Source organism: Dromaius novaehollandiae, unplaced genomic scaffold, assembly GCF_036370855.1.
Source record: "Dromaius novaehollandiae isolate bDroNov1 unplaced genomic scaffold, bDroNov1.hap1 HAP1_SCAFFOLD_64, whole genome shotgun sequence".
Classification (NCBI taxonomy): domain Eukaryota; kingdom Metazoa; phylum Chordata; class Aves; order Casuariiformes; family Dromaiidae; genus Dromaius; species Dromaius novaehollandiae.
The window spans coordinates 1-26,394 of record NW_026991421.1 but is presented as its reverse complement, the minus strand read 5'-3'; the positions used below and the strand labels follow the sequence as shown (position 1 = coordinate 26,394).

Below are 26,394 nucleotides of genomic sequence, written 5' to 3'. Positions count from 1 at the left end.
TCTGGATGTCTCCAGCAGCGGCACGGCAGCCTGATGCCTCCTCTCGTCTGGGACGCGGGGTCCTTGGTGAGTTCCCTGCTGCCTCCTCTGGCGTTCTCTGCGAGCTCATAGATCCCTCCACCTCCTCTCCCCCCACCCCCCGCCCCGCTCCCCTGTCTGGTGGGGTGGGAGACCGGTGGCTCCTGCTGCCGAGCTGAGAGCCACGTAGGGCACCCCTATGTGCTCACTACGCATCTGGGATGGCACCCCCGCCCTGAGGGCCCCGCAGAGTCCCACCCTTCCTGCAACCAGCCCCCCCAAAGCCATTAAACCACCCACAAATCCTGCCCCAGCGCCCCCACAGGCCCCAAAACGCCTCCGAGCCCTGCCGCAATGTTGTCACTGACTCCAGACCTTCCCCTGCACTCTGTCCAAGGCCCCAAACATTCCTCAAACTGCTGCCAGACCCAGTCCCCGCAGCAGTGAGGCGTTCTAGCAAAGATGGGGTGCGATCTGCGTCTCTGCCTCGACTCAGTCCCGCTTTAGAGAAACAGGAACTTACAGCACTTCCTGGTGAAGAGTGTTGACGGGTGGATGCGTGGATGACAAAGAGATTTTTCTCTCTTTTCTTCTGAGCCGCCTCTCAGAAGCCTCTGTGTGTGCACGATGTGGCTGATCTGGGATAATCATGCTGTGCGCAGTGCTTAAGGAGAACATTGCCCTAAAATGGCGGGCTAAGGAATAGCCTAAAAAACCTAAAAGGCTCGGGAAAAGCCAAAGAGAACACCGATGGGCTCTGGGAAGCCCCAGTGATGCTAGCAAAAACAGCGTGGCTTTTAGGCACCTCCTCAGAGCAGCAGCGATGTCTCGCTCCAGCCTATGGGACAATGGGGACTCTTAATTACCGCCTTGAATTACCACAAGTGTTGCAAAAGCAGAAGGGACTAGGGAGCATGCAGAGCAGGTTATGGACTATATGTCAAGTTTAAACAAGCAACAAGCCCCTCTGCAAACAGAAACAGGTTTAGCCCTAAGTAATAGACGAAGGTAGCTGAGAGTAACGTGAAGCGAAGTGGTGACGTCAGTCACCCCGAAAGCCTCGGAGAAGCGGTCTGAAAATCTGGTACCCTCGCGGCCTCGGCAGTCTTTTTGGTTTGTTTGGCAGGGTAGCCCACCGAAGGGGGACATCTCGAAGAGAAGCAGCAAGACCTGGGGATCCGGTGGTTCATTTTGGTCGTCGCCTGTGAGGCCAGCATCCAAGAGTAAGAGGAAGCTAGGAGCAGTCTCAAAAAGGTAATAGGTTTGAAAGGGAGACAGGCAAATCGAGGGCTGTCGTTCCTCCACGTAGTTAAAGACGGAGAGAGTTGTCGGTTAAGCGCATGCATACGAGGGTTTGCGAACAGTAACAATAACACTGAAGCGGAATAAAAATAAGGTTTTGTGGAAGATGGCGTTAGGTAGGTATTAGGCGACGTGCCCGCCTGCCTAATAACCTAGCCCTAATTGCTGTGTGTAACGTTTCCAGACCGTTTACCCTGCAACGTATGGTGCAAAGTGCCGTATTAAGACCTTTCCCTTAAGGAAAAGAAGAAGAAAAAAAAAGAAAAAAAAGGGGAAAAAAGAAAACAGGGTAAAGAGAAAAAGATCATGCATAAACCTAAGCGTTTCACTGGAAGTAAAACGCGAGTTTATCGCTTCCTTACAGAGATGGAACCAAGGACAGCAAATGCTGACGAAGAGAAGAGACGGACAAGCGTTTGCTTGTGGTTAATACCGAAGGGACGGGATGAAACAAGGAAGCCAGAATGCAGCGGCCCCTCGATATCACCAGGAACTGCTACAGGAGGAGGCGTTCTGGCACGGGTAGCTAAGGTAAGTATCGCTAATGACCGTTAGCAGTTATTCCGGCCTCCCCGAGGCAGCGCTGAGGACTGAGTAACCCGTTCCTACCCTGTGGCTGCTGTTCCCTGTATGTGCCTTAGCTTTGCTTTGGCTGTTTCTCTTTTGCTTTGTTATCGTACACGCAGCTACGGAAAGGAATAGATGTCATACTTACTTTTTTAGATTAATTGCCACGGCTGAAGTTGAAGAGACCGAGAAACGTAAGCCCCGAAGGGGCACATCTTGAAGAGAGGGGGCTAGACCTAGCGATCCAGTTGTTCGTTTTGGTCGTCGCCTGTGAGGCCAGCATCCAAGAGTAAGAGGAAGCTAGGAGCAGTCTCAAAAAGGTAATAGGTTTGAAAGGGAGACAGGCAAATCGAGGGCTGTCGTTCCTCCACGTAGTTAAAGACGGAGAGAGTTGTCGGTTAAGCGCATGCATACGAGGGTTTGCGAACAGTAACAATAACACTGAAGCGGAATAAAAATAAGGTTTTGTGGAAGATGGCGTTAGGTAGGTATTAGGCGACGTGCCCGCCTGCCTAATAACCTAGCCCTAATTGCTGTGTGTAACGTTTCCAGACCGTTTACCCTGCAACGTATGGTGCAAAGTGCCGTATTAAGACCTTTCCCTTAAGGAAAAGAAGAAGAAAAAAAAGAAAAAAAAGGGGAAAAAAGAAAACAGGGTAAAGAGAAAAAGATCATGCATAAACCTAAGCGTTTCACTGGAAGTAAAACGCGAGTTTATCGCTTCCTTACAGAGATGGAACCAAGGACAGCAAATGCTGACGAAGAGAAGAGACGGACAAGCGTTTGCTTGTGGCTAATACCGAAGGGACGGGATGAAACAAGGAAGCCAGAATGCAGCGGCCCCTCGATATCACCAGGAACTGCTACAGGAGGAGGCTTTCTGGCACGGGTAGCTAAGGTAAGTATCGCTAATGACCGTTAGCAGTTATTTCGGCCTCCCCGAGGCAGCGCTGAGGACTACGTAACCTGAGGGGCTCTGGCCTGGGTTAGGGCAGAAGTGCAGGCAGGTGGGATCAGGCATTTTCCTCTCAGCTCTCCGAGCTGAATCCTAGCCCTGAAGGAAAAAGCACTGAGGGGAGGCTACTTGGACACCTGCCACGTCGAGGGCAGGGGCAGGAGCTGACCCTTCCCCGACAGACGGACGGACAGACACTGGTGCGGCGGTGACTCTTTGGATATCGCAGGTAAGGGGAGGCACGCTGGTGCCGAGCTCCAGGGCGGTTTGCCTGAACACGATGTCCGGGGCAGGAGGTTACGCATTGTGTCCGGGGCTGGGAGCTGGTCCCCGAGTCCCATGTACTTGGGAGTGCCTGCGCTTGCCAGGGAGCCCGGTGCTGTTCCCAGAGCTGCGGGGAATTTCCCTTGCGTTGCCTGGACCCTCGGGGCTCTTGGGGGTGTTTCCCCTCATCGTGAGGGCAGCCAGAGCCCCTCCAGGGCTGCGTGAGGTCCCCGAACCGCTCCCGGATTTGCTTTTGGCACTCCGCAGTGTCGCTCGTGTGCCTGGGGCAGCCTGCAGGCGCCATCCTGTCAGCCGCGTTGAGCCCTGCGGCGTGCCTGGTGACCCCTCTGGTGTGCGCCAAGGCCCTTCCTCTGTATTTTGGTCTGCCCCAGAGCCCTGCACTTGCCCTCTGATGCCCTCAGGACCCCTCAGTTCACATTCTGGGTTGCCCCCGAGCCCTCTGTGTGCCTTTCGGTGCGCCCCGGGGCCCCGTGTGTGTTTTGCGGCACGCCGCAGAGGTCTCTGTTTAGCTTTTTCTCCTGTCCTGGAGTTTTCTGGGTGCTTCTGGGTGTGCCCCAGGGCCCTCCTTTTGGTGCCCCCAGAGTCACTCTGTTTGCTCTATCGTTGTTCTTTTTTTTTTTTTTTTTCCGACTTGTGTTGCACCCAGAGCTCTCGATTTGTTCTCTTGTGCTCCGCATACTCCCCTTTCCGCACTCTACACCCCAGGCAGGGCTCTCCCTTCAGCTCTCAGCAAGCTGCTGTCAGGAGAGTGGGGGTGCCTCTGCTGCCCTGGCAGCCCCAGCTGTCCCTGAAGGGGCTGATGGCCAGGCCCCCTGCCCAGTTCCTGCAGGACCACAGCTGTGGGCCCTGGGGCTGGGATGAATGCCAGGGGGAGCTGGGTGGCAGGACAGGCCCCAGGTGGGGCTGATGGCAAGGGCAGGCCCACATTTGGGGGCTGGGGCCGCAGTTGGGGGGAGCTGGCGCTGGGGCAGGAGCTGGGCAGCGGAGCTGCCACGGAGCACAGCCCTTCGGGACCAGCCCAGCGGCCGCCCCGTGGAGGAGGTGAGCGGGGCCGGGGGAGGCGCGCTGCAGGCTGCGGGTCCCGCATGTGCCGGGGGTCCCGGCGGCTGGGAGCGTCCCGGGGCGACGGAGGCGGGGGGAGGAAGGGGGTGCGCCGGGGTGTGGTGCGGTTTACTGCGCGGTCGGAGGAGCGCGGGGGGGGGGGGGTCTCCTGTGTCAGCTCGGGAGCGTGTCGGGGAGCGGGGGGAGGAGGGTCGTGGAGGGGCGGGGGCAGTGTCGGAGCTGAGGCGGGGCCGGTCGCGGGGGTGTCGGGGGAGCCCCGGGCCGGTGGTGGGGCTGGCGGGGCCGCGCTCGGGGCTCTGGGGCGGTTTCCGGGGGGACAGGGGGGAAGGGGAAGGGGGGCGGGACGGAAAGGAACGGAATGTGCCGAGGGTCAAAGGTGCCCCAGCGCTGCGGGTGGGGGGCAGGAGTTGGGGTGCGGGAATGCGGGGAGCCGTAGCTTTCGGCGCGGCATGCCGGGAGCAGTAGTCTTCCGGCACTGTGCTTCCGGTTGGCCATGTTTGTTCTGAGCGCGGCATGCTGGGAGCGGTAGTCTTCTGGCACTGGGCTTCCGGGCGGCCATGTTGCTTGGCATGGCATGCCGGGAGCAGTAGTCTTCTGACACTGGGCTTCCGGGCCGCCCTTTTCGCGTGCACGGTATGCTGGGAGGTGTAGTCTTCTCAGGCGGGGCTACTGGGTGACCATGCTGCGCCTCTCGAGGTGGCCCCGCGGGGGGGTGGTGGCGGCAGGTCCCTGCCAGCGGGGTTCCCAGCAGGCGGCCGCGTGGCAGGCCAGGAGCTGTAGTGCCCGCTGGGTCTGTTCCTTACTGGACATGTGTCACTCACGCCTGAGTCCCCACAGGTCATGGGGGACAGTGGAATGCCCCTGTTTTTCCCCAGTACAGGGCAGGAAGCGTTTTCCATCTCCGATGGTGTTGCAAGACAACCTTGGAAGCTCAGAAAGAGTGTTCCTGCTGTTTAAACTAGGCAGATGAGGAGAACCCCCCCCCTCCCCCCATTTCCTGGGAGGAAATAATTCTTTAATCAAGGCCATGCTAGAAGTGCTAAAGCCTTAAAGAAATAGTAAATCAAAATGTTTTGTTTTCTATGTAGACGTTGCCAATTTAGCAAAGGAATTCGAGGTATCCCCGAACTGAACTGTCCTCATTATAATACAAGAAAATCACGCCCATAGGTCAGAAAGACCCGTGCCTGGGTGAAGACCCCTCCCCTGAGCATGCGTAGTTTTAAAATGGTGTGTAAGCAATATTAGAATTGTATGTAAATCACTAACCAACCGGTGTAAGAGGGAAAGTTGCGAACCTTGCAACTTGTATAAATGCTACTTGGAAAGCCAGGGCGGGGGGGGGGAAGTTGCGCTTGATTTGTGGGGAAAACACTGAGCAGCCAGGCTTGCACAACTCTGAAATAAATAAGCAAATGTCTCTCCTGAGCGTGTCATTATTGGCTTAGTGCACAGCGGGCAACGAATCTGCTTTTCGGACAGCAGCGTCACCAGGCAGGGTTGTCCCCAGGGGCTGGGGCTGTCCCTCTTGGAAATGGGGAGGGCGGGAAGAGTAGGAGGGGTGCTGCGGGCTCCTGGGGGTCGTAGCTTTGCTCAGGATTGGGGCCAGTTAGGCAGCTGCTGGGAGGAGTGGCGGTGCTGGGAGGGTACGGTGCGGAGCTGTCCTGCTGTGCAGCGCAAGGGAAAGTCGACCAGCACCATTGCTGTCCGAGGACCCTGGAACAGCCCGAGAGACCCTGGAACAGCCACCCCACGGACACCATGTCGCTGCCTCGCAAGGCCACTGCGTTCAGGTACGTTTGACTACATCCGGCAGAAGAAATGTAAGCCGAAGGATCAGGGCAAATAGCTGCTTGTCTAGGTTTGTTACCTAGTGACGCACTGGCAAAGCTTTTTATGAACACCCGTACTCGATCGAGTGCGTATTCATTCTGTGAATATTAATTACTGCCAGACCGCGTACGTCACTGATGCTTTAAAGCAAGTCCGTGGCGCTGGGGTAGCACGTGTAGTGGAGGCTAAATGCAATAATACCTCGTTTTGATGTTGTTCTCTATACGAAAGCACTTGGAGCAGATTAAGACATTCTCGTACTATTTTGTTTATTGAGTGGACCCTGATACTGGGGAGAAGCTGCCGTGAAGCAGACCTAGTAGTCAGCTTCCTTAGAGAAGGCGTCTTGTCCTGTATTTGAGGGCTTCCGGTACGTTTTGACAGACAGTAGCGAATGACGGGTTTCCTTTGGACCCCCCGGGGAGCAGAAAGTTCTGCCTGGAAGGCAAAATGTTTCTTGCGGCTGGGTTGGAAGAAGCTGGCTGCTGATGCAAAGCAGTGACAAGTCTGGGGAGTCACGGGAAGTTTTGAAAAGACGGTCGTTCCCTTTTCTAGAAGGCTATGCACTTCGGTTCCTAATAGCTGTAGTAATGAAGCCAGGTAAGCGTTCGGGAGGAGCCCAAGCCACTTTTGTCTAGCGAGTATTTTGCAATGGGGGCAGGAAAGCGCTGCGCCCTGCTCCTTGCTGCCCTCGCGTGTCTGAAAAGCGGCACTGCACGCGGGAGGGAGGGCGCGCATGCGCATTGCGTTCCGGCGCGCTGACTGCTGCCCTCGCGTGTCGACAAGGCAGCACTGCAGCCGCCGGCGGCCACCGCTGCGTACGAAGACCGTGGCAGGCAGCCGGCGCACACGTGCGCGCTGCCGGTCGCCGTGTTCGCCGCTACTCTGCGCTCTCTCGGGGACAGGTAAGCGAAGGGGCCGTGCTCGTGCCCCCTGCCCGGTGCTCACGGACCGGGAGCGCTTTTCCCGAGAGGGCTTTTCCTTCTCGGTGCTTCCTGGGGGCGCAGGGACGGGCAGTGCCGTCTCGGAGCTGCTCCGCGGCACTCTCTCCCCGGGGCAGCCCCAGCGCCTGCTCGCTGATGCCCGCCGCTCTCTTGGGCGCGGGCAGAAGCAGCCTTGGGGCGCTGGCTGCTCGGCCTGAGCGCCGGGGTGGCGCGTCGGGCTGCGGTTTGCGCGCGGGAGCCGGCCGGCTGCAGTGCGGCGCTGCGACCACGCGAGGGCGCCATTGCGGGTCTCGCCTGCCTCGCGCTGCGCTCCCCCGCCCCTCCCGCACGGTCCTGGGCGGCGCACGCGCGGTGCGGCGGCGCGAGCCCTGGGCGGCCGGCGCACGCGTGGTGCGGTGGCGGGCAAGATGGCGGCGAGCAGGGCGGGTGTTTTTGCTGGACGGCGGCGGGCGAGGGCAGAGGCGGCCTGGAGTCGAGCATGTGGGGGCCGCGGTGAGGCGAGGTGAGGCGAGCGTGTGCCTTCGGGTGGCCGCGGGTGTCGGGCTGTGTCCTGCCAGCCGGGGCCGTCGCTGCGTGGAGGCGGCGGGGCGGGGCGGGGGGGTGGGAGTCGGGCCCAGCGCCGTGCCGCGTCGCGCCGGGTCTGCGCGGCGCCGGGTCTGCCGGAGCGCGGCTCTGACTCTCCCTTTTGCGTGTGTCGCCTGTAGGGCCCCGGTTCCTCCCCAGCGCGGGCCGGGCCGTGCGCTTGCCCCTGCGGACGCAGCCTGGAGGAGTGTGTGGGGGGGTGTCTGTGCGGGGGTCTGGATGTCTCCAGCAGCGGCACGGCAGCCTGATGCCTCCTCTCGTCTGGGACGCGGGGTCCTTGGTGAGTTCCCTGCTGCCTCCTCTGGCGTTCTCTGCGAGCTCATAGATCCCTCCACCTCCTCTCCCCCCACCCCCTGCCCCGCTCCCCTGTCTGGTGGGGTGGGAGACCGGTGGCTCCTGCTGCCGAGCTGAGAGCCACGTAGGGCACCCCTATGTGCTCACTACGCATCTGGGATGGCACCCCCGCCCTGAGGGCCCCGCAGAGTCCCACCCTTCCTGCAACCAGCCCCCCCCAAAGCCATTAAACCACCCACAAATCCTGCCCCAGCGCCCCCACAGGCCCCAAAACGCCTCCGAGCCCTGCCGCAATGTTGTCACTGACTCCAGACCTTCCCCTGCACTCTGTCCAAGGCCCCAAACATTCCTCAAACTGCTGCCAGACCCAGTCCCCGCAGCAGTGAGGCGTTCTAGCAAAGATGGGGTGCGATCTGCGTCTCTGCCTCGACTCAGTCCCGCTTTAGAGAAACAGGAACTTACAGCACTTCCTGGTGAAGAGTGTTGACGGGTGGATGCGTGGATGACAAAGAGATTTTTCTCTCTTTTCTTCTGAGCCGCCTCTCAGAAGCCTCTGTGTGTGCACGATGTGGCTGATCTGGGATAATCATGCTGTGCGCAGTGCTTAAGGAGAACATTGCCCTAAAATGGCGGGCTAAGGAATAGCCTAAAAAACCTAAAAGGCTCGGGAAAAGCCAAAGAGAACACCGATGGGCTCTGGGAAGCCCCAGTGATGCTAGCAAAAACAGCGTGGCTTTTAGGCACCTCCTCAGAGCAGCAGCGATGTCTCGCTCCAGCCTATGGGACAATGGGGACTCTTAATTACCGCCTTGAATTACCACAAGTGTTGCAAAAGCAGAAGGGACTAGGGAGCATGCAGAGCAGGTTATGGACTATATGTCAAGTTTAAACAAGCAACAAGCCCCTCTGCAAACAGAAACAGGTTTAGCCCTAAGTAATAGACGAAGGTAGCTGAGAGTAACGTGAAGCGAAGTGGTGACGTCAGTCACCCCGAAAGCCTCGGAGAAGCGGTCTGAAAATCTGGTACCCTCACGGCCTCGGCAGTCTTTTTGGTTTGTTTGGCAGGGTAGCCCACCGAAGGGGGACATCTCGAAGAGAAGCAGCAAGACCTCGGGATCCGGTGGTTCATTTTGGTCGTCGCCTGTGAGGCCAGCATCCAAGAGTAAGAGGAAGCTAGGAGCAGTCTCAAAAAGGTAATAGGTTTGAAAGGGAGACAGGCAAATCGAGGGCTGTCGTTCCTCCACGTAGTTAAAGACGGAGAGAGTTGTCGGTTAAGCGCATGCATACGAGGGTTTGCGAACAGTAACAATAACACTGAAGCGGAATAAAAATAAGGTTTTGTGGAAGATGGCGTTAGGTAGGTATTAGGCGACGTGCCCGCCTGCCTAATAACCTAGCCCTAATTGCTGTGTGTAACGTTTCCAGACCGTTTACCCTGCAACGTATGGTGCAAAGTGCCGTATTAAGACCTTTCCCTTAAGGAAAAGAAGAAGAAAAAAAAAGAAAAAAAAGGGGAAAAAAGAAAACAGGGTAAAGAGAAAAAGATCATGCATAAACCTAAGCGTTTCACTGGAAGTAAAACGCGAGTTTATCGCTTCCTTACAGAGATGGAACCAAGGACAGCAAATGCTGACGAAGAGAAGAGACGGACAAGCGTTTGCTTGTGGTTAATACCGAAGGGACGGGATGAAACAAGGAAGCCAGAATGCAGCGGCCCCTCGATATCACCAGGAACTGCTACAGGAGGAGGCGTTCTGGCACGGGTAGCTAAGGTAAGTATCGCTAATGACCGTTAGCAGTTATTCCGGCCTCCCCGAGGCAGCGCTGAGGACTGAGTAACCCGTTCCTACCCTGTGGCTGCTGTTCCCTGTATGTGCCTTAGCTTTGCTTTGGCTGTTTCTCTTTTGCTTTGTTATCGTACACGCAGCTACGGAAAGGAATAGATGTCATACTTACTTTTTTAGATTAATTGCCACGGCTGAAGTTGAAGAGACCGAGAAACGTAAGCCCCGAAGGGGCACATCTTGAAGAGAGGGGGCTAGACCTAGCGATCCAGTTGTTCGTTTTGGTCGTCGCCTGTGAGGCCAGCATCCAAGAGTAAGAGGAAGCTAGGAGCAGTCTCAAAAAGGTAATAGGTTTGAAAGGGAGACAGGCAAATCGAGGGCTGTCGTTCCTCCACGTAGTTAAAGACGGAGAGAGTTGTCGGTTAAGCGCATGCATACGAGGGTTTGCGAACAGTAACAATAACACTGAAGCGGAATAAAAATAAGGTTTTGTGGAAGATGGCGTTAGGTAGGTATTAGGCGACGTGCCCGCCTGCCTAATAACCTAGCCCTAATTGCTGTGTGTAACGTTTCCAGACCGTTTACCCTGCAACGTATGGTGCAAAGTGCCGTATTAAGACCTTTCCCTTAAGGAAAAGAAGAAGAAAAAAAAGAAAAAAAAGGGGAAAAAAGAAAACAGGGTAAAGAGAAAAAGATCATGCATAAACCTAAGCGTTTCACTGGAAGTAAAACGCGAGTTTATCGCTTCCTTACAGAGATGGAACCAAGGACAGCAAATGCTGACGAAGAGAAGAGACGGACAAGCGTTTGCTTGTGGCTAATACCGAAGGGACGGGATGAAACAAGGAAGCCAGAATGCAGCGGCCCCTCGATATCACCAGGAACTGCTACAGGAGGAGGCTTTCTGGCACGGGTAGCTAAGGTAAGTATCGCTAATGACCGTTAGCAGTTATTTCGGCCTCCCCGAGGCAGCGCTGAGGACTACGTAACCTGAGGGGCTCTGGCCTGGGTTAGGGCAGAAGTGCAGGCAGGCGGGATCAGGCATTTTCCTCTCAGCTCTCCGAGCTGAATCCTAGCCCTGAAGGAAAAAGCACTGGGGGGAGGCTACTTGGACACCTGCCACGTCGAGGGCAGGGGCAGGAGCTGACCCTTCCCCGACAGACGGACGGACAGACACTGGTGCGGCGGTGACTCTTTGGATATCGCAGGTAAGGGGAGGCACGCTGGTGCCGAGCTCCAGGGCGGTTTGCCTGAACACGATGTCCGGGGCAGGAGGTTACGCATTGTGTCCGGGGCTGGGAGCTGGTCCCCGAGTCCCATGTACTTGGGAGTGCCTGCGCTTGCCAGGGAGCCCGGTGCTGTTCCCAGAGCTGCGGGGAATTTCCCTTGCGTTGCCTGGACCCTCGGGGCTCTTGGGGGTGTTTCCCCTCATCGTGAGGGCAGCCAGAGCCCCTCCAGGGCTGCGTGAGGTCCCCGAACCGCTCCCGGATTTGCTTTTGGCACTCCGCAGTGTCGCTCGTGTGCCTGGGGCAGCCTGCAGGCGCCATCCTGTCAGCCGCGTTGAGCCCTGCGGCGTGCCTGGTGACCCCTCTGGTGTGCGCCAAGGCCCTTCCTCTGTATTTTGGTCTGCCCCAGAGCCCTGCACTTGCCCTCTGATGCCCTCAGGACCCCTCAGTTCACATTCTGGGTTGCCCCCGAGCCCTCTGTGTGCCTTTCGGTGCGCCCCGGGGCCCCGTGTGTGTTTTGCGGCACGCCGCAGAGGTCTCTGTTTAGCTTTTTCTCCTGTCCTGGAGTTTTCTGGGTGCTTCTGGGTGTGCCCCAGGGCCCTCCTTTTGGTGCCCCCAGAGTCACTCTGTTTGCTCTATCGTTGTTCTTTTTTTTTTTTTTTTTTCCGACTTGTGTTGCACCCAGAGCTCTCGATTTGTTCTCTTGTGCTCCGCATACTCCCCTTTCCGCACTCTACACCCCAGGCAGGGCTCTCCCTTCAGCTCTCAGCAAGCTGCTGTCAGGAGAGTGGGGGTGCCTCTGCTGCCCTGGCAGCCCCAGCTGTCCCTGAAGGGGCTGATGGCCAGGCCCCCTGCCCAGTTCCTGCAGGACCACAGCTGTGGGCCCTGGGGCTGGGATGAATGCCAGGGGGAGCTGGGTGGCAGGACAGGCCCCAGGTGGGGCTGATGGCAAGGGCAGGCCCACATTTGGGGGCTGGGGCCGCAGTTGGGGGGAGCTGGCGCTGGGGCAGGAGCTGGGCAGCGGAGCTGCCACGGAGCACAGCCCTTCGGGACCAGCCCAGCGGCCGCCCCGTGGAGGAGGTGAGCGGGGCCGGGGGAGGCGCGCTGCAGGCTGCGGGTCCCGCATGTGCCGGGGGTCCCGGCGGCTGGGAGCGTCCCGGGGCGACGGAGGCGGGGGGAGGAAGGGGGTGCGCCGGGGTGTGGTGCGGTTTACTGCGCGGTCGGAGGAGCGCGGGGGGGGGGGGTCTCCTGTGTCAGCTCGGGAGCGTGTCGGGGAGCGGGGGGAGGAGGGTCGTGGAGGGGCGGGGGCAGTGTCGGAGCTGAGGCGGGGCCGGTCGCGGGGGTGTCGGGGGAGCCCCGGGCCGGTGGTGGGGCTGGCGGGGCCGCGCTCGGGGCTCTGGGGCGGTTTCCGGGGGGACAGGGGGGAAGGGGAAGGGGGGCGGGACGGAAAGGAACGGAATGTGCCGAGGGTCAAAGGTGCCCCAGCGCTGCGGGTGGGGGGCAGGAGTTGGGGTGCGGGAATGCGGGGAGCCGTAGCTTTCGGCGCGGCATGCCGGGAGCAGTAGTCTTCCGGCACTGTGCTTCCGGTTGGCCATGTTTGTTCTGAGCGCGGCATGCTGGGAGCGGTAGTCTTCTGGCACTGGGCTTCCGGGCGGCCATGTTGCTTGGCATGGCATGCCGGGAGCAGTAGTCTTCTGACACTGGGCTTCCGGGCCGCCCTTTTCGCGTGCACGGTATGCTGGGAGGTGTAGTCTTCTCAGGCGGGGCTACTGGGTGACCATGCTGCGCCTCTCGAGGTGGCCCCGCGGGGGGGTGGTGGCGGCAGGTCCCTGCCAGCGGGGTTCCCAGCAGGCGGCCGCGTGGCAGGCCAGGAGCTGTAGTGCCCGCTGGGTCTGTTCCTTACTGGACATGTGTCACTCACGCCTGAGTCCCCACAGGTCATGGGGGACAGTGGAATGCCCCTGTTTTTCCCCAGTACAGGGCAGGAAGCGTTTTCCATCTCCGATGGTGTTGCAAGACAACCTTGGAAGCTCAGAAAGAGTGTTCCTGCTGTTTAAACTAGGCAGATGAGGAGAACCCCCCCCCTCCCCCCATTTCCTGGGAGGAAATAATTCTTTAATCAAGGCCATGCTAGAAGTGCTAAAGCCTTAAAGAAATAGTAAATCAAAATGTTTTGTTTTCTATGTAGACGTTGCCAATTTAGCAAAGGAATTCGAGGTATCCCCGAACTGAACTGTCCTCATTATAATACAAGAAAATCACGCCCATAGGTCAGAAAGACCCGTGCCTGGGTGAAGACCCCTCCCCTGAGCATGCGTAGTTTTAAAATGGTGTGTAAGCAATATTAGAATTGTATGTAAATCACTAACCAACCGGTGTAAGAGGGAAAGTTGCGAACCTTGCAACTTGTATAAATGCTACTTGGAAAGCCGGGGCCGGGGGGGGGGCGGGGGGGGGAAGTTGCGCTTGATTTGTGGGGAAAACACTGAGCAGCCAGGCTTGCACAACTCTGAAATAAATAAGCAAATGTCTCTCCTGAGCGTGTCATTATTGGCTTAGTGCACAGCGGGCAACGAATCTGCTTTTCGGACAGCAGCGTCACCAGGCAGGGTTGTCCCCAGGGGCTGGGGCTGTCCCTCTTGGAAATGGGGAGGGCGGGAAGAGTAGGAGGGGTGCTGCGGGCTCCTGGGGGTCGTAGCTTTGCTCAGGATTGGGGCCAGTTAGGCAGCTGCTGGGAGGAGTGGCGGTGCTGGGAGGGTACGGTGCGGAGCTGTCCTGCTGTGCAGCGCAAGGGAAAGTCGACCAGCACCATTGCTGTCCGAGGACCCTGGAACAGCCCGAGAGACCCTGGAACAGCCACCCCACGGACACCATGTCGCTGCCTCGCAAGGCCACTGCGTTCAGGTACGTTTGACTACATCCGGCAGAAGAAATGTAAGCCGAAGGATCAGGGCAAATAGCTGCTTGTCTAGGTTTGTTACCTAGTGACGCACTGGCAAAGCTTTTTATGAACACCCGTACTCGATCGAGTGCGTATTCATTCTGTGAATATTAATTACTGCCAGACCGCGTACGTCACTGATGCTTTAAAGCAAGTCCGTGGCGCTGGGGTAGCACGTGTAGTGGAGGCTAAATGCAATAATACCTCGTTTTGATGTTGTTCTCTATACGAAAGCACTTGGAGCAGATTAAGACATTCTCGTACTATTTTGTTTATTGAGTGGACCCTGATACTGGGGAGAAGCTGCCGTGAAGCAGACCTAGTAGTCAGCTTCCTTAGAGAAGGCGTCTTGTCCTGTATTTGAGGGCTTCCGGTACGTTTTGACAGACAGTAGCGAATGACGGGTTTCCTTTGGACCCCCCGGGGAGCAGAAAGTTCTGCCTGGAAGGCAAAATGTTTCTTGCGGCTGGGTTGGAAGAAGCTGGCTGCTGATGCAAAGCAGTGACAAGTCTGGGGAGTCACGGGAAGTTTTGAAAAGACGGTCGTTCCCTTTTCTAGAAGGCTATGCACTTCGGTTCCTAATAGCTGTAGTAATGAAGCCAGGTAAGCGTTCGGGAGGAGCCCAAGCCACTTTTGTCTAGCGAGTATTTTGCAATGGGGGCAGGAAAGCGCTGCGCCCTGCTCCTTGCTGCCCTCGCGTGTCTGAAAAGCGGCACTGCACGCGGGAGGGAGGGCGCGCATGCGCATTGCGTTCCGGCGCGCTGACTGCTGCCCTCGCGTGTCGACAAGGCAGCACTGCAGCCGCCGGCGGCCACCGCTGCGTACGAAGACCGTGGCAGGCAGCCGGCGCACACGTGCGCGCTGCCGGTCGCCGTGTTCGCCGCTACTCTGCGCTCTCTCGGGGACAGGTAAGCGAAGGGGCCGTGCTCGTGCCCCCTGCCCGGTGCTCACGGACCGGGAGCGCTTTTCCCGAGAGGGCTTTTCCTTCTCGGTGCTTCCTGGGGGCGCAGGGACGGGCAGTGCCGTCTCGGAGCTGCTCCGCGGCACTCTCTCCCCGGGGCAGCCCCAGCGCCTGCTCGCTGATGCCCGCCGCTCTCTTGGGCGCGGGCAGAAGCAGCCTTGGGGCGCTGGCTGCTCGGCCTGAGCGCCGGGGTGGCGCGTCGGGCTGCGGTTTGCGCGCGGGAGCCGGCCGGCTGCAGTGCGGCGCTGCGACCACGCGAGGGCGCCATTGCGGGTCTCGCCTGCCTCGCGCTGCGCTCCCCCGCCCCTCCCGCGCGGTCCTGGGCGGCGCACGCGCGGTGCGGCGGCGCGAGCCCTGGGCGGCCGGCGCACGCGTGGTGCGGTGGCGGGCAAGATGGCGGCGAGCAGGGCGGGTGTTTTTGCTGGACGGCGGCGGGCGAGGGCAGAGGCGGCCTGGAGTCGAGCATGTGGGGGCCGCGGTGAGGCGAGGTGAGGCGAGCGTGTGCCTTCGGGTGGCCGCGGGTGTCGGGCTGTGTCCTGCCAGCCGGGGCCGTCGCTGCGTGGAGGCGGCGGGGCGGGGCGGGGGGGTGGGAGTCGGGCCCAGCGCCGTGCCGCGTCGCGCCGGGTCTGCGCGGCGCCGGGTCTGCCGGAGCGCGGCTCTGACTCTCCCTTTTGCGTGTGTCGCCTGTAGGGCCCCGGTTCCTCCCCAGCGCGGGCCGGGCCGTGCGCTTGCCCCTGCGGACGCAGCCTGGAGGAGTGTGTGGGGGGGTGTCTGTGCGGGGGTCTGGATGTCTCCAGCAGCGGCACGGCAGCCTGATGCCTCCTCTCGTCTGGGACGCGGGGTCCTTGGTGAGTTCCCTGCTGCCTCCTCTGGCGTTCTCTGCGAGCTCATAGATCCCTCCACCTCCTCTCCCCCCACCCCCTGCCCCGCTCCCCTGTCTGGTGGGGTGGGAGACCGGTGGCTCCTGCTGCCGAGCTGAGAGCCACGTAGGGCACCCCTATGTGCTCACTACGCATCTGGGATGGCACCCCCGCCCTGAGGGCCCCGCAGAGTCCCACCCTTCCTGCAACCAGCCCCCCCCAAAGCCATTAAACCACCCACAAATCCTGCCCCAGCGCCCCCACAGGCCCCAAAACGCCTCCGAGCCCTGCCGCAATGTTGTCACTGACTCCAGACCTTCCCCTGCACTCTGTCCAAGGCCCCAAACATTCCTCAAACTGCTGCCAGACCCAGTCCCCGCAGCAGTGAGGCGTTCTAGCAAAGATGGGGTGCGATCTGCGTCTCTGCCTCGACTCAGTCCCGCTTTAGAGAAACAGGAACTTACAGCACTTCCTGGTGAAGAGTGTTGACGGGTGGATGCGTGGATGACAAAGAGATTTTTCTCTCTTTTCTTCTGAGCCGCCTCTCAGAAGCCTCTGTGTGTGCACGATGTGGCTGATCTGGGATAATCATGCTGTGCGCAGTGCTTAAGGAGAACATTGCCCTAAAATGGCGGGCTAAGGAATAGCCTAAAAAACCTAAAAGGCTCGGGAAAAGCCAAAGAGAACACCGATGGGCTCTGGGAAGCCCCAGTGATGCTAGCAAAAACAGCGTGGCTTTTAGGCACCTCCTCAGAGCAGCAGCGATGTCTCGCTCCAGCCTATGGGACAATGGGGACTCTTAATTACCGCCTTGAATTACCACAAGTGTTGCAAAAGCAGAAGGGACTAGGGAGCATGCAGAGCAGGTTATGGACTATATGTCAAGTTTAAACAAGCAACAAGCCCCTCTGCAAACAGAAACAGGTTTAGCCCTAAGTAATAGACGAAGGTAGCTGAGAGTAACGTGAAGCGAAGTGGTGACGTCAGTCACCCCGAAAGCCTCGGAGAAGCGGTCTGAAAATCTGGTACCCTCACGGCCTCGGCAGTCTTTTTGGTTTGTTTGGCAGGGTAGCCCACCGAAGGGGGACATCTCGAAGAGAAGCAGCAAGACCTCGGGATCCGGTGGTTCATTTTGGTCGTCGCCTGTGAGGCCAGCATCCAAGAGTAAGAGGAAGCTAGGAGCAGTCTCAAAAAGGTAATAGGTTTGAAAGGGAGACAGGCAAATCGAGGGCTGTCGTTCCTCCACGTAGTTAAAGACGGAGAGAGTTGTCGGTTAAGCGCATGCATACGAGGGTTTGCGAACAGTAACAATAACACTGAAGCGGAATAAAAATAAGGTTTTGTGGAAGATGGCGTTAGGTAGGTATTAGGCGACGTGCCCGCCTGCCTAATAACCTAGCCCTAATTGCTGTGTGTAACGTTTCCAGACCGTTTACCCTGCAACGTATGGTGCAAAGTGCCGTATTAAGACCTTTCCCTTAAGGAAAAGAAGAAGAAAAAAAAAGAAAAAAAAGGGGAAAAAAGAAAACAGGGTAAAGAGAAAAAGATCATGCATAAACCTAAGCGTTTCACTGGAAGTAAAACGCGAGTTTATCGCTTCCTTACAGAGATGGAACCAAGGACAGCAAATGCTGACGAAGAGAAGAGACGGACAAGCGTTTGCTTGTGGTTAATACCGAAGGGACGGGATGAAACAAGGAAGCCAGAATGCAGCGGCCCCTCGATATCACCAGGAACTGCTACAGGAGGAGGCGTTCTGGCACGGGTAGCTAAGGTAAGTATCGCTAATGACCGTTAGCAGTTATTCCGGCCTCCCCGAGGCAGCGCTGAGGACTGAGTAACCCGTTCCTACCCTGTGGCTGCTGTTCCCTGTATGTGCCTTAGCTTTGCTTTGGCTGTTTCTCTTTTGCTTTGTTATCGTACACGCAGCTACGGAAAGGAATAGATGTCATACTTACTTTTTTAGATTAATTGCCACGGCTGAAGTTGAAGAGACCGAGAAACGTAAGCCCCGAAGGGGCACATCTTGAAGAGAGGGGGCTAGACCTAGCGATCCAGTTGTTCGTTTTGGTCGTCGCCTGTGAGGCCAGCATCCAAGAGTAAGAGGAAGCTAGGAGCAGTCTCAAAAAGGTAATAGGTTTGAAAGGGAGACAGGCAAATCGAGGGCTGTCGTTCCTCCACGTAGTTAAAGACGGAGAGAGTTGTCGGTTAAGCGCATGCATACGAGGGTTTGCGAACAGTAACAATAACACTGAAGCGGAATAAAAATAAGGTTTTGTGGAAGATGGCGTTAGGTAGGTATTAGGCGACGTGCCCGCCTGCCTAATAACCTAGCCCTAATTGCTGTGTGTAACGTTTCCAGACCGTTTACCCTGCAACGTATGGTGCAAAGTGCCGTATTAAGACCTTTCCCTTAAGGAAAAGAAGAAGAAAAAAAAGAAAAAAAAGGGGGAAAAAGAAAACAGGGTAAAGAGAAAAAGATCATGCATAAACCTAAGCGTTTCACTGGAAGTAAAACGCGAGTTTATCGCTTCCTTACAGAGATGGAACCAAGGACAGCAAATGCTGACGAAGAGAAGAGACGGACAAGCGTTTGCTTGTGGCTAATACCGAAGGGACGGGATGAAACAAGGAAGCCAGAATGCAGCGGCCCCTCGATATCACCAGGAACTGCTACAGGAGGAGGCTTTCTGGCACGGGTAGCTAAGGTAAGTATCGCTAATGACCGTTAGCAGTTATTTCGGCCTCCCCGAGGCAGCGCTGAGGACTACGTAACCTGAGGGGCTCTGGCCTGGGTTAGGGCAGAAGTGCAGGCAGGCGGGATCAGGCATTTTCCTCTCAGCTCTCCGAGCTGAATCCTAGCCCTGAAGGAAAAAGCACTGGGGGGAGGCTACTTGGACACCTGCCACGTCGAGGGCAGGGGCAGGAGCTGACCCTTCCCCGACAGACGGACGGACAGACACTGGTGCGGCGGTGACTCTTTGGATATCGCAGGTAAGGGGAGGCACGCTGGTGCCGAGCTCCAGGGCGGTTTGCCTGAACACGATGTCCGGGGCAGGAGGTTACGCATTGTGTCCGGGGCTGGGAGCTGGTCCCCGAGTCCCATGTACTTGGGAGTGCCTGCGCTTGCCAGGGAGCCCGGTGCTGTTCCCAGAGCTGCGGGGAATTTCCCTTGCGTTGCCTGGACCCTCGGGGCTCTTGGGGGTGTTTCCCCTCATCGTGAGGGCAGCCAGAGCCCCTCCAGGGCTGCGTGAGGTCCCCGAACCGCTCCCGGATTTGCTTTTGGCACTCCGCAGTGTCGCTCGTGTGCCTGGGGCAGCCTGCAGGCGCCATCCTGTCAGCCGCGTTGAGCCCTGCGGCGTGCCTGGTGACCCCTCTGGTGTGCGCCAAGGCCCTTCCTCTGTATTTTGGTCTGCCCCAGAGCCCTGCACTTGCCCTCTGATGCCCTCAGGACCCCTCAGTTCACATTCTGGGTTGCCCCCGAGCCCTCTGTGTGCCTTTCGGTGCGCCCCGGGGCCCCGTGTGTGTTTTGCGGCACGCCGCAGAGGTCTCTGTTTAGCTTTTTCTCCTGTCCTGGAGTTTTCTGGGTGCTTCTGGGTGTGCCCCAGGGCCCTCCTTTTGGTGCCCCCAGAGTCACTCTGTTTGCTCTATCGTTGTTCTTTTTTTTTTTTTTTTTTCCGACTTGTGTTGCACCCAGAGCTCTCGATTTGTTCTCTTGTGCTCCGCATACTCCCCTTTCCGCACTCTACACCCCAGGCAGGGCTCTCCCTTCAGCTCTCAGCAAGCTGCTGTCAGGAGAGTGGGGGTGCCTCTGCTGCCCTGGCAGCCCCAGCTGTCCCTGAAGGGGCTGATGGCCAGGCCCCCTGCCCAGTTCCTGCAGGACCACAGCTGTGGGCCCTGGGGCTGGGATGAATGCCAGGGGGAGCTGGGTGGCAGGACAGGCCCCAGGTGGGGCTGATGGCAAGGGCAGGCCCACATTTGGGGGCTGGGGCCGCAGTTGGGGGGAGCTGGCGCTGGGGCAGGAGCTGGGCAGCGGAGCTGCCACGGAGCACAGCCCTTCGGGACCAGCCCAGCGGCCGCCCCGTGGAGGAGGTGAGCGGGGCCGGGGGAGGCGCGCTGCAGGCTGCGGGTCCCGCATGTGCCGGGGGTCCCGGCGGCTGGGAGCGTCCCGGGGCGACGGAGGCGGGGGGAGGAAGGGGGTGCGCCGGGGTGTGGTGCGGTTTACTGCGCGGTCGGAGGAGCGCGGGGGGGGGGGGGTCTCCTGTGTCAGCTCGGGAGCGTGTCGGGGAGCGGGGGGAGGAGGGTCGTGGAGGGGCGGGGGCAGTGTCGGAGCTGAGGCGGGGCCGGTCGCGGGGGTGTCGGGGGAGCCCCGGGCCGGTGGTGGGGCTGGCGGGGCCGCGCTCGGGGCTCTGGGGCGGTTTCCGGGGGGACAGGGGGGAAGGGGAAGGGGGGCGGGACGGAAAGGAACGGAATGTGCCGAGGGTCAAAGGTGCCCCAGCGCTGCGGGTGGGGGGCAGGAGTTGGGGTGCGGGAATGCGGGGAGCCGTAGCTTTCGGCGCGGCATGCCGGGAGCAGTAGTCTTCCGGCACTGTGCTTCCGGTTGGCCATGTTTGTTCTGAGCGCGGCATGCTGGGAGCGGTAGTCTTCTGGCACTGGGCTTCCGGGCGGCCATGTTGCTTGGCATGGCATGCCGGGAGCAGTAGTCTTCTGACACTGGGCTTCCGGGCCGCCCTTTTCGCGTGCACGGTATGCTGGGAGGTGTAGTCTTCTCAGGCGGGGCTACTGGGTGACCATGCTGCGCCTCTCGAGGTGGCCCCGCGGGGGGGTGGTGGCGGCAGGTCCCTGCCAGCGGGGTTCCCAGCAGGCGGCCGCGTGGCAGGCCAGGAGCTGTAGTGCCCGCTGGGTCTGTTCCTTACTGGACATGTGTCACTCACGCCTGAGTCCCCACAGGTCATGGGGGACAGTGGAATGCCCCTGTTTTTCCCCAGTACAGGGCAGGAAGCGTTTTCCATCTCCGATGGTGTTGCAAGACAACCTTGGAAGCTCAGAAAGAGTGTTCCTGCTGTTTAAACTAGGCAGATGAGGAGAACCCCCCCCCTCCCCCCATTTCCTGGGAGGAAATAATTCTTTAATCAAGGCCATGCTAGAAGTGCTAAAGCCTTAAAGAAATAGTAAATCAAAATGTTTTGTTTTCTATGTAGACGTTGCCAATTTAGCAAAGGAATTCGAGGTATCCCCGAACTGAACTGTCCTCATTATAATACAAGAAAATCACGCCCATAGGTCAGAAAGACCCGTGCCTGGGTGAAGACCCCTCCCCTGAGCATGCGTAGTTTTAAAATGGTGTGTAAGCAATATTAGAATTGTATGTAAATCACTAACCAACCGGTGTAAGAGGGAAAGTTGCGAACCTTGCAACTTGTATAAATGCTACTTGGAAAGCCGGGGCCGGGGGGGGGGCGGGGGGGGGAAGTTGCGCTTGATTTGTGGGGAAAACACTGAGCAGCCAGGCTTGCACAACTCTGAAATAAATAAGCAAATGTCTCTCCTGAGCGTGTCATTATTGGCTTAGTGCACAGCGGGCAACGAATCTGCTTTTCGGACAGCAGCGTCACCAGGCAGGGTTGTCCCCAGGGGCTGGGGCTGTCCCTCTTGGAAATGGGGAGGGCGGGAAGAGTAGGAGGGGTGCTGCGGGCTCCTGGGGGTCGTAGCTTTGCTCAGGATTGGGGCCAGTTAGGCAGCTGCTGGGAGGAGTGGCGGTGCTGGGAGGGTACGGTGCGGAGCTGTCCTGCTGTGCAGCGCAAGGGAAAGTCGACCAGCACCATTGCTGTCCGAGGACCCTGGAACAGCCCGAGAGACCCTGGAACAGCCACCCCACGGACACCATGTCGCTGCCTCGCAAGGCCACTGCGTTCAGGTACGTTTGACTACATCCGGCAGAAGAAATGTAAGCCGAAGGATCAGGGCAAATAGCTGCTTGTCTAGGTTTGTTACCTAGTGACGCACTGGCAAAGCTTTTTATGAACACCCGTACTCGATCGAGTGCGTATTCATTCTGTGAATATTAATTACTGCCAGACCGCGTACGTCACTGATGCTTTAAAGCAAGTCCGTGGCGCTGGGGTAGCACGTGTAGTGGAGGCTAAATGCAATAATACCTCGTTTTGATGTTGTTCTCTATACGAAAGCACTTGGAGCAGATTAAGACATTCTCGTACTATTTTGTTTATTGAGTGGACCCTGATACTGGGGAGAAGCTGCCGTGAAGCAGACCTAGTAGTCAGCTTCCTTAGAGAAGGCGTCTTGTCCTGTATTTGAGGGCTTCCGGTACGTTTTGACAGACAGTAGCGAATGACGGGTTTCCTTTGGACCCCCCGGGGAGCAGAAAGTTCTGCCTGGAAGGCAAAATGTTTCTTGCGGCTGGGTTGGAAGAAGCTGGCTGCTGATGCAAAGCAGTGACAAGTCTGGGGAGTCACGGGAAGTTTTGAAAAGACGGTCGTTCCCTTTTCTAGAAGGCTATGCACTTCGGTTCCTAATAGCTGTAGTAATGAAGCCAGGTAAGCGTTCGGGAGGAGCCCAAGCCACTTTTGTCTAGCGAGTATTTTGCAATGGGGGCAGGAAAGCGCTGCGCCCTGCTCCTTGCTGCCCTCGCGTGTCTGAAAAGCGGCACTGCACGCGGGAGGGAGGGCGCGCATGCGCATTGCGTTCCGGCGCGCTGACTGCTGCCCTCGCGTGTCGACAAGGCAGCACTGCAGCCGCCGGCGGCCACCGCTGCGTACGAAGACCGTGGCAGGCAGCCGGCGCACACGTGCGCGCTGCCGGTCGCCGTGTTCGCCGCTACTCTGCGCTCTCTCGGGGACAGGTAAGCGAAGGGGCCGCGCTCGTGCCCCCTGCCCGGTGCTCACGGACCGGGAGCGCTTTTCCCGAGAGGGCTTTTCCTTCTCGGTGCTTCCTGGGGGCGCAGGGACGGGCAGTGCCGTCTCGGAGCTGCTCCGCGGCACTCTCTCCCCGGGGCAGCCCCAGCGCCTGCTCGCTGATGCCCGCCGCTCTCTTGGGCGCGGGCAGAAGCAGCCTTGGGGCGCTGGCTGCTCGGCCTGAGCGCCGGGGTGGCGCGTCGGGCTGCGGTTTGCGCGCGGGAGCCGGCCGGCTGCAGTGCGGCGCTGCGACCACGCGAGGGCGCCATTGCGGGTCTCGCCTGCCTCGCGCTGCGCTCCCCCGCCCCTCCCGTGCGGTCCTGGGCGGCGCACGCGCGGTGCGGCGGCGCGAGCCCTGGGCGGCCGGCGCACGCGTGGTGCGGTGGCGGGCAAGATGGCGGCGAGCAGGGCGGGTGTTTTTGCTGGACGGCGGCGGGCGAGGGCAGAGGCGGCCTGGAGTCGAGCATGTGGGGGCCGCGGTGAGGCGAGGTGAGGCGAGCGTGTGCCTTCGGGTGGCCGCGGGTGTCGGGCTGTGTCCTGCCAGCCGGGGCCGTCGCTGCGTGGAGGCGGCGGGGCGGGGCGGGGGGGTGGGAGTCGGGCCCAGCGCCGTGCCGCGTCGCGCCGGGTCTGCGCGGCGCCGGGTCTGCCGGAGCGCGGCTCTGACTCTCCCTTTTGCGTGTGTCGCCTGTAGGGCCCCGGTTCCTCCCCAGCGCGGGCCGGGCCGTGCGCTTGCCCCTGCGGACGCAGCCTGGAGGAGTGTGTGGGGGGGTGTCTGTGCGGGGGTCTGGATGTCTCCAGCAGCGGCACGGCAGCCTGATGCCTCCTCTCGTCTGGGACGCGGGGTCCTTGGTGAGTTCCCTGCTGCCTCCTCTGGCGTTCTCTGCGAGCTCATAGATCCCTCCACCTCCTCTCCCCCCACCCCCTGCCCCGCTCCCCTGTCTGGTGGGGTGGGAGACCGGTGGCTCCTGCTGCCGAGCTGAGAGCCACGTAGGGCACCCCTATGTGCTCACTACGCATCTGGGATGGCACCCCCGCCCTGAGGGCCCCGCAGAGTCCCACCCTTCCTGCAACCAGCCCCCCCCAAAGCCATTAAACCACCCACAAATCCTGCCCCAGCGCCCCCACAGGCCCCAAAACGCCTCCGAGCCCTGCCGCAATGTTGTCACTGACTCCAGACCTTCCCCTGCACTCTGTCCAAGGCCCCAAACATTCCTCAAACTGCTGCCAGACCCAGTCCCCGCAGCAGTGAGGCGTTCTAGCAAAGATGGGGTGCGATCTGCGTCTCTGCCTCGACTCAGTCCCGCTTTAGAGAAACAGGAACTTACAGCACTTCCTGGTGAAGAGTGTTGACGGGTGGATGCGTGGATGACAAAGAGATTTTTCTCTCTTTTCTTCTGAGCCGCCTCTCAGAAGCCTCTGTGTGTGCACGATGTGGCTGATCTGGGATAATCATGCTGTGCGCAGTGCTTAAGGAGAACATTGCCCTAAAATGGCGGGCTAAGGAATAGCCTAAAAAACCTAAAAGGCTCGGGAAAAGCCAAAGAGAACACCGATGGGCTCTGGGAAGCCCCAGTGATGCTAGCAAAAACAGCGTGGCTTTTAGGCACCTCCTCAGAGCAGCAGCGATGTCTCGCTCCAGCCTATGGGACAATGGGGACTCTTAATTACCGCCTTGAATTACCACAAGTGTTGCAAAAGCAGAAGGGACTAGGGAGCATGCAGAGCAGGTTATGGACTATATGTCAAGTTTAAACAAGCAACAAGCCCCTCTGCAAACAGAAACAGGTTTAGCCCTAAGTAATAGACGAAGGTAGCTGAGAGTAACGTGAAGCGAAGTGGTGACGTCAGTCACCCCGAAAGCCTCGGAGAAGCGGTCTGAAAATCTGGTACCCTCACGGCCTCGGCAGTCTTTTTGGTTTGTTTGGCAGGGTAGCCCACCGAAGGGGGACATCTCGAAGAGAAGCAGCAAGACCTCGGGATCCGGTGGTTCATTTTGGTCGTCGCCTGTGAGGCCAGCATCCAAGAGTAAGAGGAAGCTAGGAGCAGTCTCAAAAAGGTAATAGGTTTGAAAGGGAGACAGGCAAATCGAGGGCTGTCGTTCCTCCACGTAGTTAAAGACGGAGAGAGTTGTCGGTTAAGCGCATGCATACGAGGGTTTGCGAACAGTAACAATAACACTGAAGCGGAATAAAAATAAGGTTTTGTGGAAGATGGCGTTAGGTAGGTATTAGGCGACGTGCCCGCCTGCCTAATAACCTAGCCCTAATTGCTGTGTGTAACGTTTCCAGACCGTTTACCCTGCAACGTATGGTGCAAAGTGCCGTATTAAGACCTTTCCCTTAAGGAAAAGAAGAAGAAAAAAAAAGAAAAAAAAGGGGAAAAAAGAAAACAGGGTAAAGAGAAAAAGATCATGCATAAACCTAAGCGTTTCACTGGAAGTAAAACGCGAGTTTATCGCTTCCTTACAGAGATGGAACCAAGGACAGCAAATGCTGACGAAGAGAAGAGACGGACAAGCGTTTGCTTGTGGTTAATACCGAAGGGACGGGATGAAACAAGGAAGCCAGAATGCAGCGGCCCCTCGATATCACCAGGAACTGCTACAGGAGGAGGCGTTCTGGCACGGGTAGCTAAGGTAAGTATCGCTAATGACCGTTAGCAGTTATTCCGGCCTCCCCGAGGCAGCGCTGAGGACTGAGTAACCCGTTCCTACCCTGTGGCTGCTGTTCCCTGTATGTGCCTTAGCTTTGCTTTGGCTGTTTCTCTTTTGCTTTGTTATCGTACACGCAGCTACGGAAAGGAATAGATGTCATACTTACTTTTTTAGATTAATTGCCACGGCTGAAGTTGAAGAGACCGAGAAACGTAAGCCCCGAAGGGGCACATCTTGAAGAGAGGGGGCTAGACCTAGCGATCCAGTTGTTCGTTTTGGTCGTCGCCTGTGAGGCCAGCATCCAAGAGTAAGAGGAAGCTAGGAGCAGTCTCAAAAAGGTAATAGGTTTGAAAGGGAGACAGGCAAATCGAGGGCTGTCGTTCCTCCACGTAGTTAAAGACGGAGAGAGTTGTCGGTTAAGCGCATGCATACGAGGGTTTGCGAACAGTAACAATAACACTGAAGCGGAATAAAAATAAGGTTTTGTGGAAGATGGCGTTAGGTAGGTATTAGGCGACGTGCCCGCCTGCCTAATAACCTAGCCCTAATTGCTGTGTGTAACGTTTCCAGACCGTTTACCCTGCAACGTATGGTGCAAAGTGCCGTATTAAGACCTTTCCCTTAAGGAAAAGAAGAAGAAAAAAAAGAAAAAAAAGGGGGAAAAAGAAAACAGGGTAAAGAGAAAAAGATCATGCATAAACCTAAGCGTTTCACTGGAAGTAAAACGCGAGTTTATCGCTTCCTTACAGAGATGGAACCAAGGACAGCAAATGCTGACGAAGAGAAGAGACGGACAAGCGTTTGCTTGTGGCTAATACCGAAGGGACGGGATGAAACAAGGAAGCCAGAATGCAGCGGCCCCTCGATATCACCAGGAACTGCTACAGGAGGAGGCTTTCTGGCACGGGTAGCTAAGGTAAGTATCGCTAATGACCGTTAGCAGTTATTTCGGCCTCCCCGAGGCAGCGCTGAGGACTACGTAACCTGAGGGGCTCTGGCCTGGGTTAGGGCAGAAGTGCAGGCAGGCGGGATCAGGCATTTTCCTCTCAGCTCTCCGAGCTGAATCCTAGCCCTGAAGGAAAAAGCACTGGGGGGAGGCTACTTGGACACCTGCCACGTCGAGGGCAGGGGCAGGAGCTGACCCTTCCCCGACAGACGGACGGACAGACACTGGTGCGGCGGTGACTCTTTGGATATCGCAGGTAAGGGGAGG

General features: G+C 58.3%; 4 long non-coding RNA genes across 4 annotated transcripts; all 4 read left to right on the top strand.

Moving 5' to 3' along the window:
* Window positions 1-1,125: 1,125 nt before the first annotated feature.
* On the top strand, window positions 1,126-2,958 carry LOC135326456 (uncharacterized). The gene is made up of 4 exons (XR_010386846.1): window positions 1,126-1,272; window positions 1,685-1,851; window positions 2,044-2,207; window positions 2,619-2,958. It is a non-coding gene; the product is annotated as an uncharacterized LOC135326456 (long non-coding RNA).
* A 5,964-nt stretch (window positions 2,959-8,922) lies between these two features.
* Window positions 8,923-10,746, top strand: LOC135326471 (uncharacterized). Its single transcript, XR_010386849.1, has 4 exons — window positions 8,923-9,035; window positions 9,448-9,614; window positions 9,807-9,970; window positions 10,382-10,746. It is a non-coding gene; the product is annotated as an uncharacterized LOC135326471 (long non-coding RNA).
* Window positions 10,747-16,696: 5,950 nt separating this feature from the next.
* LOC135326469 (uncharacterized) lies at window positions 16,697-18,520 on the top strand. The gene is made up of 4 exons (XR_010386847.1): window positions 16,697-16,809; window positions 17,222-17,388; window positions 17,581-17,744; window positions 18,156-18,520. It is a non-coding gene; the product is annotated as an uncharacterized LOC135326469 (long non-coding RNA).
* Window positions 18,521-24,469: 5,949 nt separating this feature from the next.
* On the top strand, window positions 24,470-26,295 carry LOC135326470 (uncharacterized). The gene is made up of 4 exons (XR_010386848.1): window positions 24,470-24,584; window positions 24,997-25,163; window positions 25,356-25,519; window positions 25,931-26,295. It is a non-coding gene; the product is annotated as an uncharacterized LOC135326470 (long non-coding RNA).
* The last annotated feature ends 99 nt before the right edge of the window (window positions 26,296-26,394 follow it).